Consider the following 17,663-nt stretch of genomic DNA (forward strand, 5'->3'; position numbering starts at 1 on the left):
CGCCATGCCTGCTCCTGGTGAAGGGCATGCCCAGGCCTCGCCAGAGACACGGCCAAGAGACCTGGGAGACAGGACTGCTGGGGTGGACCAGGCATTTGCAGTATCCACTTGGCTGCTTTGTTTCTGAGAGGGCTGTATTCAATGTCAGCAGGGTGGCAGAAGGTCCTGGAAGTTTCTAGAAGGCTTTGGAAGGCTCCAGAAGGCCAGCAGGGCCACTCTGGGACAGGGTGTCACTGTGTCTTGCCTATGAGAGCCCCCCTAGTCTCTCTGTCCCCTAACTGCAGTTGCCCAGACCCTGGGTCCTGCCCGTAGGGCCAACACTGCCACCATGGAGGTATTTAAAAAATGTGTAGATGTTGGTGCTGGGGACATGTTTTAGTGGTGGGCCTGGCAGTGCTAAGTTAACAGTTTGACTCGATGATCTTAAAGGTCTTTTCCAACTTAAATAATTCCATGATTCTCTGTCAGGAGGGACAATTACTTCTACAGCAGAACTGCAAGTGTCTCATGTCTTTCTTTGACTCACTCGTTTCACAGAATCACAGGATGTTGGGAGTTGGAAGGGACCTCTGAAGATCATCTAGTCCAACCCCTCTGCCTAGAGCAGAATTGCCTACAGTAGGTCACACAGGAACACATCCAGACAGATAATGAATGTCTCCAGAGCAGAGACTCCACAACGTCTCTGGACAACCTGTTCCAGTGCTCTGTTAACCTCACAGTAAAGAAGTATTTCTTCAGGTGTAGGTTGAACTTACTGTATTCTATTTTGTCACCATTGCCCCTTGTCCTCTCACTGGACACCACTGAGAAGAGTCTAGCCCCATCCTCCTGACACCCAGCCCTTAGATATTTATAAGCAGTGACAAGATCCCCTCTCAGCCTCCTCCAGGCTAAACAGACCCAGCTCTCTCAGCCTTTCCTCACACAGTAGATGCTCCAGTCCTCCATTTATCTTAGTGGCTCTGCACTGGACTCTCTCCAGTAGTTCCTTGTCCTTCTTGAAATGGAAAGCCCAAAACTGGGTGAAGAATGGCCAGAGAGAGGCTATCTGTACCCTGTCTGGCATGTTGGCCTCCCTTCCTTCTGCCCTGAGCTCAGCTGAGAGGCTGACATGGCCGCAGCCTCCCCATAGCAGGGAGGTCGGAGCTGGGGCACAGCGAGAGATTCGTCATGGACTGGGCAAGTTCTGGCCAGGGTTCTATCCATCACATGCCCCTGAGCTAGGTAGTACAACCTCCCTCTTGGCCACTTGCAGACAAGACTTTGCTGATGCTGGACTCTTTTTGTTCTTAGATCAAATGCCCATGTGGACCTGACCATGGATGGCAGCAGTTCCACTATCTGGAAGTGGTGCTCCATGAGCCATGCGTTGGTTCACTGCTACTCCCCAGGACTATGTCACTCCAGACAGGAGCTGCTAATTTATAGGGTGCTTCTGCTGATTTTTAAGGTGCTCCTGGCCCTGGCCAAGTTCAGCACAGCCACAGCAAGAGGAATGCAAAGCCCACTTTATCAGTATCTCTCCTGAAAGCTCCTTTTGTCTGCAATGCTTTTAGCAGGGCAGACAATTACATTTGCCATCTTAATTTTTTCATTCTTTTTATGTCTTTTAAGAAGTAACTGAATCACCAAGATAATACACAGGCTTTCACAAAGGGGATCTATGATCCCATCACTCGCTCTATTCTCCTCCCACTCTTACCCATTTGGCCTTTATTTAACAGCCCAGAATATGAAACGAAGAGCATGAGCCAGTTTGGGCAAGTGCTGTGGGTTTTCTGTGTGGTGTCCGAGGGCCAGTGAATCGCAGGGATACAGACTGCAAAGGCAGAGCAAGTCAGCTTGATTACCTAGCCTGAGCTCCTGAATAACACTCACAATGAAGGACACCTCTGAATTCATTCCTGAATGAACCAGAGCACATCTTTGGCAAGGGGGCTGAGGAGGGGGGGAATCTAATTCTGATTTAAGGTTGTTGATGATAGTCCCCACAGTCCTTGGTAATTAGTTCCACTGGTTAATTACCCTCACTGTTAAACATCTGCACCTTATTTGTAGTCAAAATTTGTCTGGCTTCCAACTTCCAGTTGGATCATATTATAGTTGCATCAGCTAGATTGAAAAGCCTTCTATTATCACGTTTCTGTTCCCCATGTCAGTACTTAGAGACTGTGATAAAGCCATCCTCTCAACTTTACTTTCGTTAAGCTAAACAGATGGAGTATCTTCTCCAGTCTGTCACCTCAAGATGCTTTTCCCACTACTTAGTCATTTTGTTCTGCGGCCTTTCTTGGATTTGTCCTCACCTCATCCACAACCTTCTTGAACTGTTAGACACGCTTATCTCTTTCAGGGTCAATCTTCTCCAGATCTGGAGTTCCCTGCAGTCCTAGGACTGTGGTCTGTATTCTGTTTCTGGATGTAAATCCTAGTGTTTGACTACATAGAAAGATACATTTGGGGGATTGTATCCATCTCATTAAGTGATCCAGACCATACTGCCTTCACTCTTCAGCCAGTATTCCCGCTATTAAGGAGTTTTCCTCATTCACAGTGGGGCTGGAAATGCCACTTTCTGTTCCCTCTGCTGAACTTTCCCATTGCAGCACTTTAGAAGGACTGAGGTAGGCAGTAGGAACTGGTATGAGGCTGGGACAGTCTAGCTGAGTGCTTCTGCCTCTTGCTGAAAACAGCCCTGATCTTTGTTGTTGCAATCCATAACACTGGCTGTTTAATTTTAATGATAAACGAAGTTATCCTTAGGGGTGCAGTAGGTTTTGTCTTCAGCATAGAGTATGGCAGAGATACCCTGCCTAGCTTTAAACAAACTGGGTATCATCACTGCATCACAAAGCCAAGCCAGGGAATCAGCCCATACGGAGGTGGATGCTGTTTCTTCTTAAACAGTTCTCACTGAGGAATCAACATCCCCCATGGAACCCCTGCTTATGGCACACAAACTCTTTCAAGAAGGGCCACCAAAAAAAAATCTAGACCGTTGTTTACTCCCCAAGGAGCCACAGAGAAGCTTTTCTCGTGCCCACATGCAGCACAGAGCTGAGATTGTGGCTCCACAGGACAGGTCACTTTTGTTTGTGTAACCACACGTGAGTCACAGAGACACGCACAGCTCCAAAGCACAGAAAAATGGGGTAGTACAGGTGGTCCCTGGGTATCTGTGCCCATTTCCTGGCTCAGAGACTGTGGATGCAGTGTGACTTCCCCGTGATCCCCAGAGGATTTCCACTGAATCTCAGCAGTGAAATCCCATACAGTGAGGTCGAGCTTTCCAGGTCTCCATTTCTCAAGCATCTGGTAGGCAGCCACTGAGAGGCTGAAAGTACTAGGTCTTCTTCTTTCCCTTTCAATACTAAATTGCCTCAAAACTAGACTTTTGCTTGTCTGCTGCAGTGACTTCTGTAGGTGTCACACGTGTCAGACGTTTCAGGATGGCAGAACAGAATTGTTGGTCAGAAGTATTTTCTGTGGCAATTGGTTCCACTGGACTTGCCCACCATGTGCAAAAGCCTGAGGGCACCAGTTACAGGAGGACATCCAGACACTGCACACTGACGCTTCCTGATTTTCTTGTTCCTGGGTTGAGAAAACAGCCATGTTGTAACTGGGGGTGACCTGTGTTTTGGGTATTGCACATGGAGCTTAAATTGTGCTGAGCAAAGCCCTGGGACTCTTTAAATGAATGGGAATTTTGCCAGTGACTTCAATAGATCTATGATTTCACCACGACATCTGTCACGCATTAGCTACATCAGAATCGATGTAAAAGGCTGAAAACCAAGACCTGACCCATGCCAGTTTAGAGTCAGTAGAGAAGTACCGATATCAGTATTTAGGGGACAGCCAGGCCCAGATCCAATATTTTCATTTTTGGTGTAACTGCAACTGGGCTGGGGGGTTGCGAAGTTTTTTTATTGTAGTAAAAATGATCACCCCCTCATCAAAATGGTTATATGGGTGCAAAGCCATTTGGGAGGGAGTCCTGGTTTTCATGTCACTGTGATTGGGATTTACTGCCTAAATTCACAAGTGCACCCTAACATTCATTTCGCTAAGGATTACACAAAGCACTCTGAACAAAATAAAAGTACCATATTGCCTCACTAACACAAGGACTGAAACATTATACCATGAAATATTATTTTCATACCATAAAATAATGTTTAAAAAAGCAATGTAAATAATTGATCACAGAGATCTAAGAAAAATTAAACACACACAAACATCTAGACTATTCTCTGCACAGCTCTAATAAATACCCCAAATATCTGGACTTAACAGCAGAAGCCTGGTAAACATTTTAGTTTTGAAATAGAAAAAAACGTCCTGGCTTGAAAATAGCTTCTCCTTTCCGTGATTTTTTTTTCTCACAGTCCAAATAACAGAGTGAAAAAGAACCCAGTCCAATTCCCATAGGTCTCATTAATGAACCTGCAAAGGGAATGTGTTGGAATAGCTGAGGGCTCTCCATTTAAAACATGTAACAAACCCAAAAATTACTTATCTTCACTGTTTCGAGGATATACAAAGTTTGTGTTCAGAACTGTGCAGCTGGAGATTTCTGGCACTGACGATATGCTAGATCTTCTGGGCTTCCCGCTGCACCCCTTGCCAAGCTCTTCATGCAACGCCAGATCCAGGTCCTGCCTGCCCGCAGAGGGAGGGAGACTCCTCCACGATTAGCCCCGTCCCTTCCAGCCACACGGCTCATAGCCGCTCCGTGTTTGGAGCCTGGTGCCAGGTGCCCAAGGGGCTGAACTTCCCAGCTATTCTGTGCTCCTCAGTTGTGCCTCCTCCACCGTGGGCTTGCTCTGTGGAAGCAAATCAATGAGGTTTTTTTTTCGTACCCCTGTTTCATTTAGACACGACGCCAAGAACTTGAGTGGTGCGACACCCTGGTTGCTCTGCCCCAACGACTTGGCAGGAGGTGCTGGGCGCATGAATTCAAGATCCAGGTATGTGAGCCTCACCTTTCCTTGCAGGGCTGTGAAAAGGTGCAGCCCAGCTCTCCGAGATACTGCATTCTTCCGTCTATATCAATCTGGCTCTTGCGTCCTACACAACATCAACATGGCTGATCCAATACGAGTTATCTGGGTTGGGGATCCTGGCTGAGCACAGTGCAAATAAAGGACCAGATGCAAACCTTTACTTTGGGTTCCTGCCATCTCAAATATACATGAATGGAACTAATTTGGTTCCAAAGAAAATAAAAATTGTCTTGTTTTTTTTCCTCCCATGTTCTTCACATAGTCTTTTTTTTTTTCCTCTGACATTGAGTTTACTCAGGCTTTTATCTAGGTCTTATTTAGGAAGGCTGAGTTTCTAGGTCCCTCCTGCTTCATCAAATCCAGTCTCTGCTCTTGTAGGCAATCATGTCTTATAATGCCATTCACAAATTAACCAAGTGCTATCTAAAAACTAGTTATATATTTATATTTTTTTGTTCCTGCTGCTTATACTAAAAAGGTGCTCCAGAACCTCCTGTTTCAGTCACGCTTTTTTGCTCAGCATGATGGCAACTCCAAATAAGGGAAGGCAGTCCAAAAGGAATAAATAATATTGTGTGGGGAAGAAAAGCAACTAACCTACACATTATCATTAAACAAGAGGACGTGACAGGCAGTGTAATGTTTCTGGTTTTGTTGTGAGTCAGAAGGATGAAGGTCATGTGATAACAGCTCTCTCTGCAGCACAATAAACCTTATTAACATTATAAGATAAAAATAAATATTCAACAATTAAGGGGGAAAAGGGTCACACGTTTGCATCTGCCGGGGATTATTGACAGCAATCTGACATTACCGTCAGCTAAACCCACTGCTCTATTTTGTCCAGAGTTTCTAAAGCCATTATATAATGATCAGTCTAATAAAGTCTAGATTAGAGGCATTTCTCTTGTGTACAAAGAGATTGGCTTTTGGGTTGCCTCGTGGAAAAGCAACATTTTTCTTAGGGAGAGAAAGGGTTAGTTGTCTCTAACAGCAATCCTGTTGAAAAATGTAAACCGTCTGAGGCCATTTCAGACCTCCAGCAATATTTTATGCTAACAGGTTTATGTCTGAATTAACAAAGTTCTCTAACCACTTAGTCTGTTAAAATGTAGTTATTTTTTTCCCCTTGCTAAGAAAGCATGTGCCAACCTAAATTTGAATTTTATTTATTACCATTTGCAATCACCTGGTGTCAGAGGCCACGTGAATCCTGTGAGTTTATCTGATCTGAGTCTGGAGCATCCAAATGTACCTTTCAACTTGTTTCTTCATGCTGTGCATGTCTAGAGTGTTTTGCAGTAATACCATAAGCCCCTACAAGTGCACAGAGTGATAGGAAAGAGCAGAGTAAGATACCGTCCCCTGGGTACCACATAGCTTCGAGGAAGGTGCTGAATTTGAATTATCCCATATCCACCGACCCAGCATCAGAATGCAAGCCTCCTCGTCTGCTTTTTTTTCTGCTTAAAAAAGTGTCATGGGTTAGGGCAGGGCCACTAAGACACGGACAGACGCACTCTAACCTCCTCTTCCCCCCCCAAAATGGGAAGGAAAAGTGAATGAGGCAGAGAGACTTATGGGTTAGAAAAGAAGACTAAATCAGCTTTAATGTAACAACAATAGAAATAATAGTGAAATTATAAAAATAAAGAACTATATACAACTAAACATGTATAAGCCCTATATCAAACCTGACTCTCCCCCATAACAATCCCCACTGATGCTGCAGAGCAGGAGGCTCTGGGGAAGCCCCAGTCTCAGCAGCGTCAGGGAGCTGGATACAAGGAGCTGGATTCAGGAACTCAGGATCCGGATCAAAAGCAGGAGATTGGATGGAGTCTGCCCTGGACACCGACCATTGCAGAAAAGGGAAAGAAACCCTAGTGATCACTCAATTTATACTAAATATGATGTATATGGGATGAAATACTCTCGTTGGTCACCTGTCCTGTCTATAACCCCCCAGAGGTGCAACATTTCACTTCCTTGTGACCCCTCTTACTACCCGGCACCCCCAGCGTGGCACACAAGATCCAGCAGTGGCTTTGGTCACTACAGGAATAAGTTTCAGCAAAAGCCTTTCTGCATCCCAGTCCCAGGCAGTAACTGTAAACATCAGGTGTTATCACTGCCAGTAGCACAGGCTGTCTGCAGAAACATGCTGCGAACTTCAGAAAGTGCAGCCTTTTAGAAGAGACTGAGCTGGAAAGTAAAAATCACTGAATAAAATTGGTTTCGTTTAGCTCAAACCAGGACAAAAAGATGGGGGGAGAGTGTAGGGGGAGGAAATGTCACTTAACTCAAAGGCACCATTAAGCCAGGTAGCACTGAGGTACAACTCCTCCCATCCACCATTCCACAGAATGCGTGAAGATTGGTAACATAGCATTGGCATCTACCAGCTACCCCCAGCCACACACCTTCTGCTGCTCCAGGGCCTGGGACCACAGCGTGAGGGGTGAAGGACCTCGAGCCAGCTTCAGCCTTGCTGGCTGAGGACTGCGGTGGGTGCGTGACCTGGTACCTGGGCTACAAGTGCTGCTGTAGTGTCCCTCAAAGACCGGAGTTTTCTAGCAGATGCTGGGCACTGCACTGACACAGCTGCATCCCTTCCTCAAACTGAACTGCCCAGGCTTTGCATTTCTCTGTTGTTCATTCCCAGCTAACTAAATTCTGAAAATTTTAGTCAGCTGGAATATCCAGCCTGTTTCTGCTATTTAAAAAAAAAAAACAAAACACAAGACTGCTTTGAAACCTGGGGAACTATCTATATTGGCCTGCAAAATCATGTTAATACTTTTCAAAAATTTTGCCTAGAAATGCTTTTCTTGCCTGAGAGGCAGTAGCAGTTTTGCTTGGCTACCAACTATTGGACTCAACTATTCTTTAAAACTGGTTTGCATGAGGCAGGTTTACAAACCATCTTAAGCAGAAGCTAAACCCCATTTGCATTACCAGCTTTGTCAAAGATATTTTATTTAACTCCAGAACATCAAGTGGATTATAAGACATTTTTCTCCTTGCTAGATCAAGCAAAACCTGAGATTTGCCCTGTGGTGTTCAGGTGAAAAGCCAGTACTGGAAAACCTCAATCCTGAAAGCAACTTGCTCAGCTACACTGGAGGCCTGAGCACAAGAAGAGGCCATTCCTTTCAGTGGGTGCAGAATGCTAGTTTGGCTGGCAAAGGCTTCCAGATAAAAACCTAGCTCACTGGTTGCAGGCAGCTGGTGAAACACAGTCCCAGTTACATTTTCTCCAAAGGCTCTCTCTACACTTCGGGACTCTTTAGGATGTTCCTGACCACGGCTAGCAGAGTCACAGCCCCAAGATTGCTGCAACGCGCTCAGCTGCTCTCTAGGTGGGAATAGGCTGCACCCAGGACCGCCTATCATCCAAGGTCAATGAGGTTGGGTGATTTTGGTCAGCCACAGCTGTGAGCACCTGACATTGTTTTAAGATTTTGCCAGCTAGATGAGGAGACAGACAGGGCACGGCATCCCAGCTTTTAGGATAGCTTCTGTACCTGCTGCTTCTCTACCTTAGGATTCCTTCTTTTGCTAAGATGAACACTATTTGTTAGGCAGGGAATAAAATAAAAGCAAATTTTGTAAAGTTCTGCAGAGTAGTCATTGTCCAAGTAAGCTGTGGCCTACCTGTATTAACAATGAAGTGACAAACTGGCTGCCCTCATGTGATCCATTTTTGCATATCTGCCCACAAATGCCTCGCTGTCGTGGCTTATAAGAGCTGTGACACTAGTTTCTAGGAGTAACTCTCCAGAGTGGGGGCACAAGAATAATGTCCAGGTAGGGACATAAATCATGCCTGAATTTAAATGCATAATGTATGTCTGTAGGTTTCTGCATCATAATGAAGTTGAGAGACAGGCATATGGCATATGGGAGCATATGAACTTCGGTTTGGGTCAACAGCAAATGCTGGATGTGTGTTTTAAACCCTAGTACAATGTGATGTGGCATGAAATACCTAATTACGTACCCTGTTTAATTTTACTTTCTGTTTGCTCTACAAATGTACACAGGTAGCGTAAGGTCCAGAGTTTGCCACCACGCAAATTTCATGGGGACGCTGAGGAATACTGTGGTCAAGGGGCTGGAGTCACCAGGCTGAGCAGTTCTCTCCAAGTGGCAGCATGGAGAGCTAAAAGACCGAGCCCGGATCCAACTGTGCTGCTGTCATGTGCTGTACAGGTGACTTTTTGGTTGCTTTCGATTCCATCCCTTATGGAAGGAGATAACATTTGTGTTATTTTCTTTGGAGGAATTTTTCCTTGGTATTTCCAAAGAAGTAAGTCCTCCTTCGTGTCCCAGTTAGCTTTTAGCACATTTAAGGTACCGGTGTAGCACTTTTCTGTAGTGTTTTTTAATCCAGGAGCAGATATAGGTTGTGTTTGTGTCTGGAGAGTGGACGTGCCGAGGGATTCTTCCACACTACCCTGACAGGTTTCCTTCTCCTTTGCTTGACACAGCCACCAGCAATTAGTACTGGAATCCCAAGAGGCTTCAAAGTGGAGAGGGAAGGGGTGTACTTACGGGGCAAAAGTTGGCTTTTTTTCCTTTATGCAAAATTTATTCGGGACTTAAGCATTCAAGCGTGCCTTTTCTTCCTTTGCTCTGTGCCAGAGAGGTCTCCTAGTCAGTGCTAGTCAGTGAAAAAGACATCTTCCTCTCCCACCTTTCTGATACTTGTTCTCAACCTGAGCTGCACTGCTTTTGAAGGACACTTTCTTTTAATTTTAGATCAGCAATGTTTTGCTGTTAGCCTGTTACCTTGAAACCACTCTTACCTCAGGTGAAAGTAAAATGCAAATGCAAGTATTTATTTACATCTCCCAAAACAGACCACACAGTTTGAAAAGATGCACACATAGAAATGCTGAAATCTTTCCGTAGCCATTCTGGTAGGTCCAGAGAGATTAAAATCTTCCCATCAAAACATATTCACTTCTTTTCCTCCAGAAGCTTAATTACATTTAAATGTTTCAAAAAGCAGCCTTGCTGCTCTTCCACTGAAAACAAGCACTCTCACTCAGAGATGTAAATGTCAACGCACTAGACCAAAGGTTCACATCCTGTTCTCGACTTGACTAAATCAGCAGCTCCTTCACTCAGTGAGAGTTAAATCCTTCCCCCCCCCCAAAAAAAAAAAGATGTGTGACTCATCTTCCCTTCAAGTGTATCTGTCCAATAAATGGTGTTTTTTAATTCACTCCAAACCTTAGCCAACATACATACTACAAGCATCTGCTAGGGACAAACAGGGGTAGTTCATTAATCAGTCTTGATTGAGACCAGACACTGCAGTCATTGACTAACACACAGTGCCAAAGGGATGCAGGGCTTCCACCCTGACGTATTCTCTTTTCAGGAGTACAGGAACAGTCTTATTTCCTACTTGCTCCAGGCTCAGACCCCTGTTTTTCTGCCCACCTCCCACTCCCTGACAGCAAGAAAAGAGTGAGCAAGGTATTAGTGCATGGGAAAGCTGCACTGAGAGGCTATTGCCCATTTGCAGGGTAGGTGCTTGACTACCAAGAAGGCACCCAAGGCATATGGGAAGGGAAAAAGACGATAGTAATAAGTACTGAAGGAGATGGGGCTCATTCCTGAAGCTGCCTTCTAGCTAAGACTACATCTCCCTGGTTTGTAGGGATCTGTGAGCTCTGAACACCATTGCAACTCAGTTTCCAAACTCTGTTTTGGAAAGTTATTTATAGGAGGTTTTGTTCTTCTTTAGAGAAGCAGATACTCCCAAGCCCTCTGTTAGAGGGCTGATTAGCAGATTTTCATGCAAAAAAGGGAAGATACGTGATATTAAACAGAATGCTGTCAAATCTGATGTTTAAGAGGGAACCTGGAAGAAGAAGGCTTGGACCAAGTTACTTGGTCACCTCGACAAGGTGAATAAGTCACCTTGACACATTTGTAACTGGCTGACCTTTGCTCTTTAGAGTCTCATGCTACCCCTTGTCTCTAGACCTGTGTTGGGCATGAAAGTACTCCAGCTGCTAATCCTCTCCCTAACATGCTGAAGGCCTTTCCACTCATCACAAACTTCCTCCCAGTGAAGACATATATCCTAATCATAGAATCATAGAATCATAGAATGGCCTAGGCTGGAAGGGACCTTGGAGATCATCTAGTCCAACCTCCCTGTTTTGGGCAGGGACGCCACCTCTCGACTAGACCTGGCAACACATGGGGACCGAGCGGGAATCTAACCCTCCACCAACCCCTGCTTTTCTTCTGCCTACAGCTACCAGTTACAAGCCTAATAGGGATGCCTTGTCAGACCCTCTCATGATTTATTCTGTCTTTCAAGAGCGCAGCCTTCTTTAAAGCCCCTCATAAGTCGGATGGAAGATTTGGCAGCTATCTGTGTTCCTGGCACAGGTGAAGGTGCTTACCAGGGCAAGGCCGTCTAGCCAACGTGCATAAAATTGCAAGAGACTCTCCAAAACCTCTCATCAGAGACAAATTGATTTGCTGTATTCTTCTCCAAGGTCATTTTTTAAATTGCCTGCTGGAGGTAGACCTCGCTAGCAAGTTACTCTTATCTCCTACCAGAACCAAAGCTCCATGTTTTCCTTTATCAGTCCGTCACTGATTGCTCTCCCTGCAGAAATTACATCTCTTTATATGAGGCTACTATGCTCAGCTTTTTAAGCCCAAGTCAACCAAGCTTGTGAAAGCGGGAGGGCTGTGTGCAGATGCAAGAGTTCCTCTGTGTGTAACACAGCCCAGACTCAACATTCTCATCTCTTCAACATGAGCTGGCAGTGTGCACTTGGCAGGCCAAAAAGTGAACCATGTCCTGGGCTGCATCAAAAGGAGTGTGACCAGCAGGATGAGGGAGGTCATTCTCCCCCTCTGCTCTGCTCTGGTGAGGCCCCACCTGGAGTACTGCATCCAGCTCTGGAGGCCACAGTACAAGAAGGACATGGATCTGCTGGAGTGGGTTCAGAGGAAGATGGTTAGAGAGCTGGAGCACCTCTACTATGAAGAAAGTTTGAGGGAGCTGGGGTTATTCAGCTTAGAGAAGGCTTCAGGGTGACCTAATAGTGGCCTTCCATTACATGAAAGGGGCTTACAAGAAAGCTGGAGAAGGGCTTTCTATAAGGGCCTATAGTGATAAGACAAGGGGCAATGGCCTGAAACTGCAAGAGGGTAGATTTAGATTAGATATAAGGAAGAAATTCTTCACCATGAGAGTGATGAAGCACTGGAAGAGGTTGCCCAAGGAAGTCGTAGATGCCCCATCCCTCCAAGTGTTCAAGGCCAGGTTGGATGGGTCTTTGAACAACCTGGTCTAGTGGGAGAGAGGTGTCCCGGCACGCAGCACTCTATGTTCTGTGATTCTGTGATTCCGTACTCAGATGAATAAAATAAGGACCAGCTATGAGCCACCTGTTACAATTCCATAGTGAGGGGAAGATCTGAGTTACTTTCTTGTCTTGAATGAAATTTACATCTCCTCTGGCATTTATCTATATAAAAACTATTTTGAAAGACAGCTTCTTGATCTGGAATGATGAGGTGGCATCACACAGCACATTCACCTACTGCTGAATGATTTCTCAGTAGAAGATACATCTTCATCAGGACCATCAACCCCATGGCACAGCACAATTAAATCAGCCTGTTCACTCTTATGCTGGTTATCCAACTGTGTTCCCTCAGTAATAGTTCTACCTAGTTTGTACCAGGAGGAGGAAGACACACAAACATCTTCAGAAAAGAAAGAAAAAACATTTGTAGCAAAATGGTTTTGATCCCACAGGGGCAGCTTTAAGGGAGCCCTCCTTATGTGTCTGTGGTGCTCCTCATGCCACAGCTTCCTTCTTCACCTAGGTCCATGAGGGAATGATGTTGTTAAAAGATAAATACTATGTTTCCTGGTGCTACCTCTGGCTACCTGGCCTCTCCGGCCTCTGTATAATGGAAGGACAGTTAGTTGACCACTAAGTAAGAGAGTGAGAGCTAGTTTAACAAGCCATGGCAAATTTTTCCATTTCGTGGTGTAGTGGAGCATGTTGGAGTTTGATCCAGTCTGTGCACTGAATTCCATATCCATGACCTCCTTGCTTTTCCTTTACACTTCTGTCACAGTTAGCCAGATATTGACAGATAGGCCAGAAGTGAGCAATTCCTCTGTGCATGTGCTTCAGGAAGAGTCTAGTGCCTGCTCTAGTCAGTAAAAGCTTTTAGGAAACAAACATCTGAGAAAAGAGAAAAAAAAAAAAAAAGCCGAATCTTAAGTATGATAAGAAAGCTGAGACAAAATTCCCCATAACAGGCCATCTACTGCTCACACCCACTGTTCCTTAGACAGGAAACCTCTTAAAAGACCTCTGCTGATTCTGGTTCTTTGAGGCTCCATAGTTGTACATATATGCGTGTGAAGCAGAGAGAGAGGAGAGGCATGTCAAAGTGCTGCTTTTTCTCTACTGATGGTTGCAGACAGACCCGACACTTAGAGCATGAGATAGCATCATGCCCGATTTACATCAAAGCTGCTGCTACCTCTTCTTCGAAAAGAAAAAAAAAAAAAGAAAGAAAGAAAGAACTAGAATACATTTCAGTTACTTAATTCACAGCTGTAGGTACAGCAGAAAGCAGCATTCAAACCAAGGATAATTGTGTCCAGGAACACCTATAGAGTGATCTGTAGGTACTTACTCTTCAAAATTACCTTCTATTTTATGATCTCCTGTTACCCACAAGGCCCTCTGTCCTATTGCTGGTAGCAGGCGTACTTGCCACCTTCCTTCTTCATTTTGATCTCGTTACTTAAACCTCCCTGAGATTGTTCAGCACTAGCAAAGACCTAGTCCCATCTGGGGGAGGGAAAGACAGTGAACATCTCACATCTGCTTATGTTAGAGCAATGATGCTACTTTGCCAGTACTCCAGCAGAGGAAGAGTGCAGGACCACTGCACTGTACGTGCTTCACCTCACATGTGACATCTTCTGAACTTGTACTGCGTTAAACCTGCACATTCCTGCACCTTCAATGTTGTTGAAGCATCGACATTAATTTTTCTAGGCCATAAAGGGAGAGTGCAACTTTCTCCTTTTCAGAAAAAGCAGGTTTTCTTACTTCATTTCCATAAAGCCCAATGCATTATGCATTATCTCATTCAAAGGTAAATAGTGGATACACACATGGATGAAAGATTAAATCCTGGAAATTCTAAACAATTGGCAGGAGGCATAACCATGGCAAATTGATTCTGTTCCCCCTCTGCAAAAAAAGAAATGAAAGAGTATTTGTGCATTTTTTAAATTACACGTAAGATTTAAAGACATTTGGACATTGATTTCTTTTTTTTTAATTTTTTTTTAATCAAAGTACATAGTGATTATTGCAAAGTTCCTTGAGTTCAAAAGATTATTCTAAAACAAAACCTCTGGCAACCTTGCGTTGCTCAGCTACAGCATTACAGCTCTAAGTACCTGAATAACAATGCCTGCATCTACCACAGCAATGATGTGTAGAGGCAAATGGAGGCACACAGCTCCATACAGAAAAGAAGGAAAGCCCTTAAAGAAAATTGCACTGCCCCAAAGAGAAAAGGTTAATTTAAATATGTAGGTGGTCTTGCTTGATTGGTTGGGTTTATGTCAACTCTGACCCTACAGTAACCCCAGTCTTGCTGATCAAAGGGATTGTACTACAGGCTCCAGGGCTGGGTGTGTAGACTATAAGACTTTGCCATATCTCTGTGTATCGCCTCTCATAGAGCCATAGTTTGCTATCCAAGGGCATGAGTGAGAGGTCTTGCTGTCCTTACTGACCTTCATTTGGACTCAAAGCAGTTTAAGGTGCTGGTGTACAGTCTGATCACACAAGTGTGGGTTGGGGTTTTTTTCTGTCCTGTGTTCCCAGCCTGGCAGCAAGAAAAGTAGTTAGTGACAGCAGTGCCTACAGACAAGCTAAGGTGCTCTGAGCACACCGAGTATCATTACTGCTGTGCCTGCACAGATTTGATGCCAAGTTGATCAAGCACGAAGTTTCAGCAAATCTCTGCTTCTGCTGTACCCGAAACAGGTAGTGCACCCAGTGTACAGCACTAAGAGCAGGCATAATAAAGAAAGCCTCGCTACCACTGCCTGCCTTGTCCAGGACGATAGCAATTCTATTTTATGGCCACTGGGGCCAGAACAGCCTCTTTTTTTCTGTCTCTGTTTGTTCCTTATTACACCTGATGGTATGGGAGCATGCATGTGGATACAGGTGTATATATGAGCCCATGTTGGCTGGAGGGGGGTGAGGAAGGTGCCTGTTGGAACAAGTGTGCAGCATGCATGCTAGCTTTTGCATCTATTACCCTTGGCTAAGGACCACCTTGCTTTCCCACGGGCAGATGTGTGCTCTTGCACAGTGGCCTGGCCAGCTGCAATCTAATTTACTCTCACCTTCCCTAAAAAAAAAAAAAACAAAAAAAGGCTACGAATCACTGTGGCACTTAGAACAAGTTTTAGGTAACAGGTGAGAGGAGCTTATGTTCACATGGTCATATAAGATGAGCTTGTTATGTAGGCTAAGACCAACAGAAAGTGCCCGACCAATTTTCTTTGCTTCTTCATGCTGGTGGTAGCATCTGGGTGGCCTAGCAAGAAGCTAGAACAAGGAACTTATCTGGCTGAAAACCAAACATTTTTTACTGTGACATAACCCATTTCCAGACAACCATCAATGCTTATTCTCTCTCGCGGTCTCACTGCACAGTACAATCTCCACAGGCTGACACCTATGCCTTTCTGTGTTTCACACCTCAGTGACACTGCTGATGCATTCAACAACCAGACATGGCTCTGTACAGGGGGCTGGTTAGCTCAGCGGTTTGAGCACAGTGCTGACAACAAGGACCAACACTGAGGTCGCAGGTTTGATTCCCCCTCGGTCCCCACGTGTTGCCTGGTCTAGTGCCTGGTCTAGTCGAGAGGTGGCATCCCTGCCCATAACAGGGAGGTTGGACTAGATGATCTCTAAGGTCCCTTCCAGCCTATGCCTGTACCTCAAGGCCTTTGGAAATGCTTGAAGAGGGGATAGAGGACAGTTGCATGACCTGATGCTGCCGGATTTGAGTAACATCTCTACTCCTTCATCCCACCTCTGTAAAGCAGATAAGCAACACAAACTCACAACTTCCATTTTCCCTCCTTCCAAGGTTAGCAGTCTATCCACTGCAGCCCTGAGCTCCGAGCAGGAAGGAAGAGTGTGTCTGCAATTGCATTCGTTCAGAACAAGAGGGGAAGTGCAGGGTGGAGTAATAACCACCAGCTGACAGTGCTTCCCATCACAGGAATAATCCCTCGTGGCAAGGCTCAGGACACTGCCTGGTTCTTTAAAATTTCCTTCGTTACTTACTCCCAGGCCCATTCTCAACCCTATGTACCTGCACACACAAGAAAACGTGCACACACGAACGCACACAGAGACAACTGGAAGGAACCCAGAGACTGGAAACAAACTAGCAACAACCCACAGATTTTTTTACATTTGAGTTTTTTTCTACAGGTGGGTTTTCTGTGATAGCAGAGCATCTCACTGCTCAGGTTTTTACTTCTGTCAGTTCTCATTGTCCGTGTCAGACTTGGCCACCAGTAGACACTGCTCTGAGTTCAGTAAAGAAGGTTGGAGAAGTAAAGAACCCTTTTTCCTCTGCCTCTTTTTTCAATCTTACAGTTGCGAGCAAGGCCTCATACAGCCCTCTCTTTGAACTCTTACAAACATGGAGTTTGAACCTTCTCGGGCCTGTAGTTCCTCATTAGGACTGGGAAATTGGTCGCATTTCAGCAGAGTGAGTCTGTTCCTCACAGATTTTCCTGTACACCACCACAGTTTTGTCAGGACTCAGAGAAGTCCCACCAGTGTTCGGGATTCATGTGCCATTCCCACAGCATTTCATTACTCCCCTAAAATGTTTTTTTCCTACCAAGATTTCATCTCCGGATAAGTTCCTCCATTGCCTGCAAGCACTAGAGCCTCCCTGTCCCAAATATTTATTGAATATAAAGTGGCGGAGCAGTGGGGTCTGTCTGGTTGTTTTATTGTCGATACGTTCAGGATAATTTTTTTTTAGTCAGTATTCTTCTCATTGAAAAATGCTTTTTCCATTGTCCTGAAACGATTTTCGAATTCAGTGTGGACTTACCAAATTGCTTTCCTGGAAAAAAATGTCAGGATTATATTCACAAAGCTGAGAGGAAGACAGCCACTTTTTATTCGCTCATAAAGGATGTGGGAGTCCTGGGTTTAATTTCCTCCTCTGCCTGAGGGAACTTGAACCAGCATCACTTATCTCTCAGGAGAATACCATAAAGTTGTGTTGTGCTGCATACTAAGGTGGGTTGTTCATACTCCCTGACGTTGATGTGCCCAGGTCTGCACAGAAGGTCTTTCGAGACCTTCAGCTGAGACCCTCACATGGAAATGGTTCACCTGGCTTCCCCAGTCTCCGCTAATGAGGACTGAACTATTAAGGAACATGAAAGCTCCTTAAGATGGAGTGTCTCCACCGGGATCCCCCTGCTCTCATGGCTGTGTCACTCTCCTGGGAAATCAGAAGGGTAGACACAGCAGCAGAAAAGGGCGTTGCACATACTGAAGCTCATAAGGT

The 17,663-nt window shown here is 45.1% G+C and overlaps 1 long non-coding RNA gene across 1 annotated transcript in view; it reads right to left on the reverse strand.

Moving 5' to 3' along the window:
• Nucleotides 1-10,171, reverse strand: part of LOC104273688 — an 11,640-nt gene extending 1,469 nt beyond the window's left edge. The window contains exons 1-2 of the long non-coding RNA XR_717815.1: nucleotides 10,008-10,171; nucleotides 6,202-6,329 (exon numbers count right to left, since the gene is read on the reverse strand). This is a non-coding gene — a long non-coding RNA (uncharacterized LOC104273688). The remainder of the gene's footprint in view (nucleotides 1-6,201; nucleotides 6,330-10,007) is intronic.
• Between the last annotated feature and the right edge of the window lie 7,492 nt (nucleotides 10,172-17,663).

The sequence above is a fragment of the Apaloderma vittatum genome, unplaced genomic scaffold, assembly GCF_000703405.1.
Source record: "Apaloderma vittatum isolate BGI_N311 unplaced genomic scaffold, ASM70340v1 scaffold5485, whole genome shotgun sequence".
Classification (NCBI taxonomy): Eukaryota; Metazoa; Chordata; class Aves; order Trogoniformes; family Trogonidae; genus Apaloderma; species Apaloderma vittatum.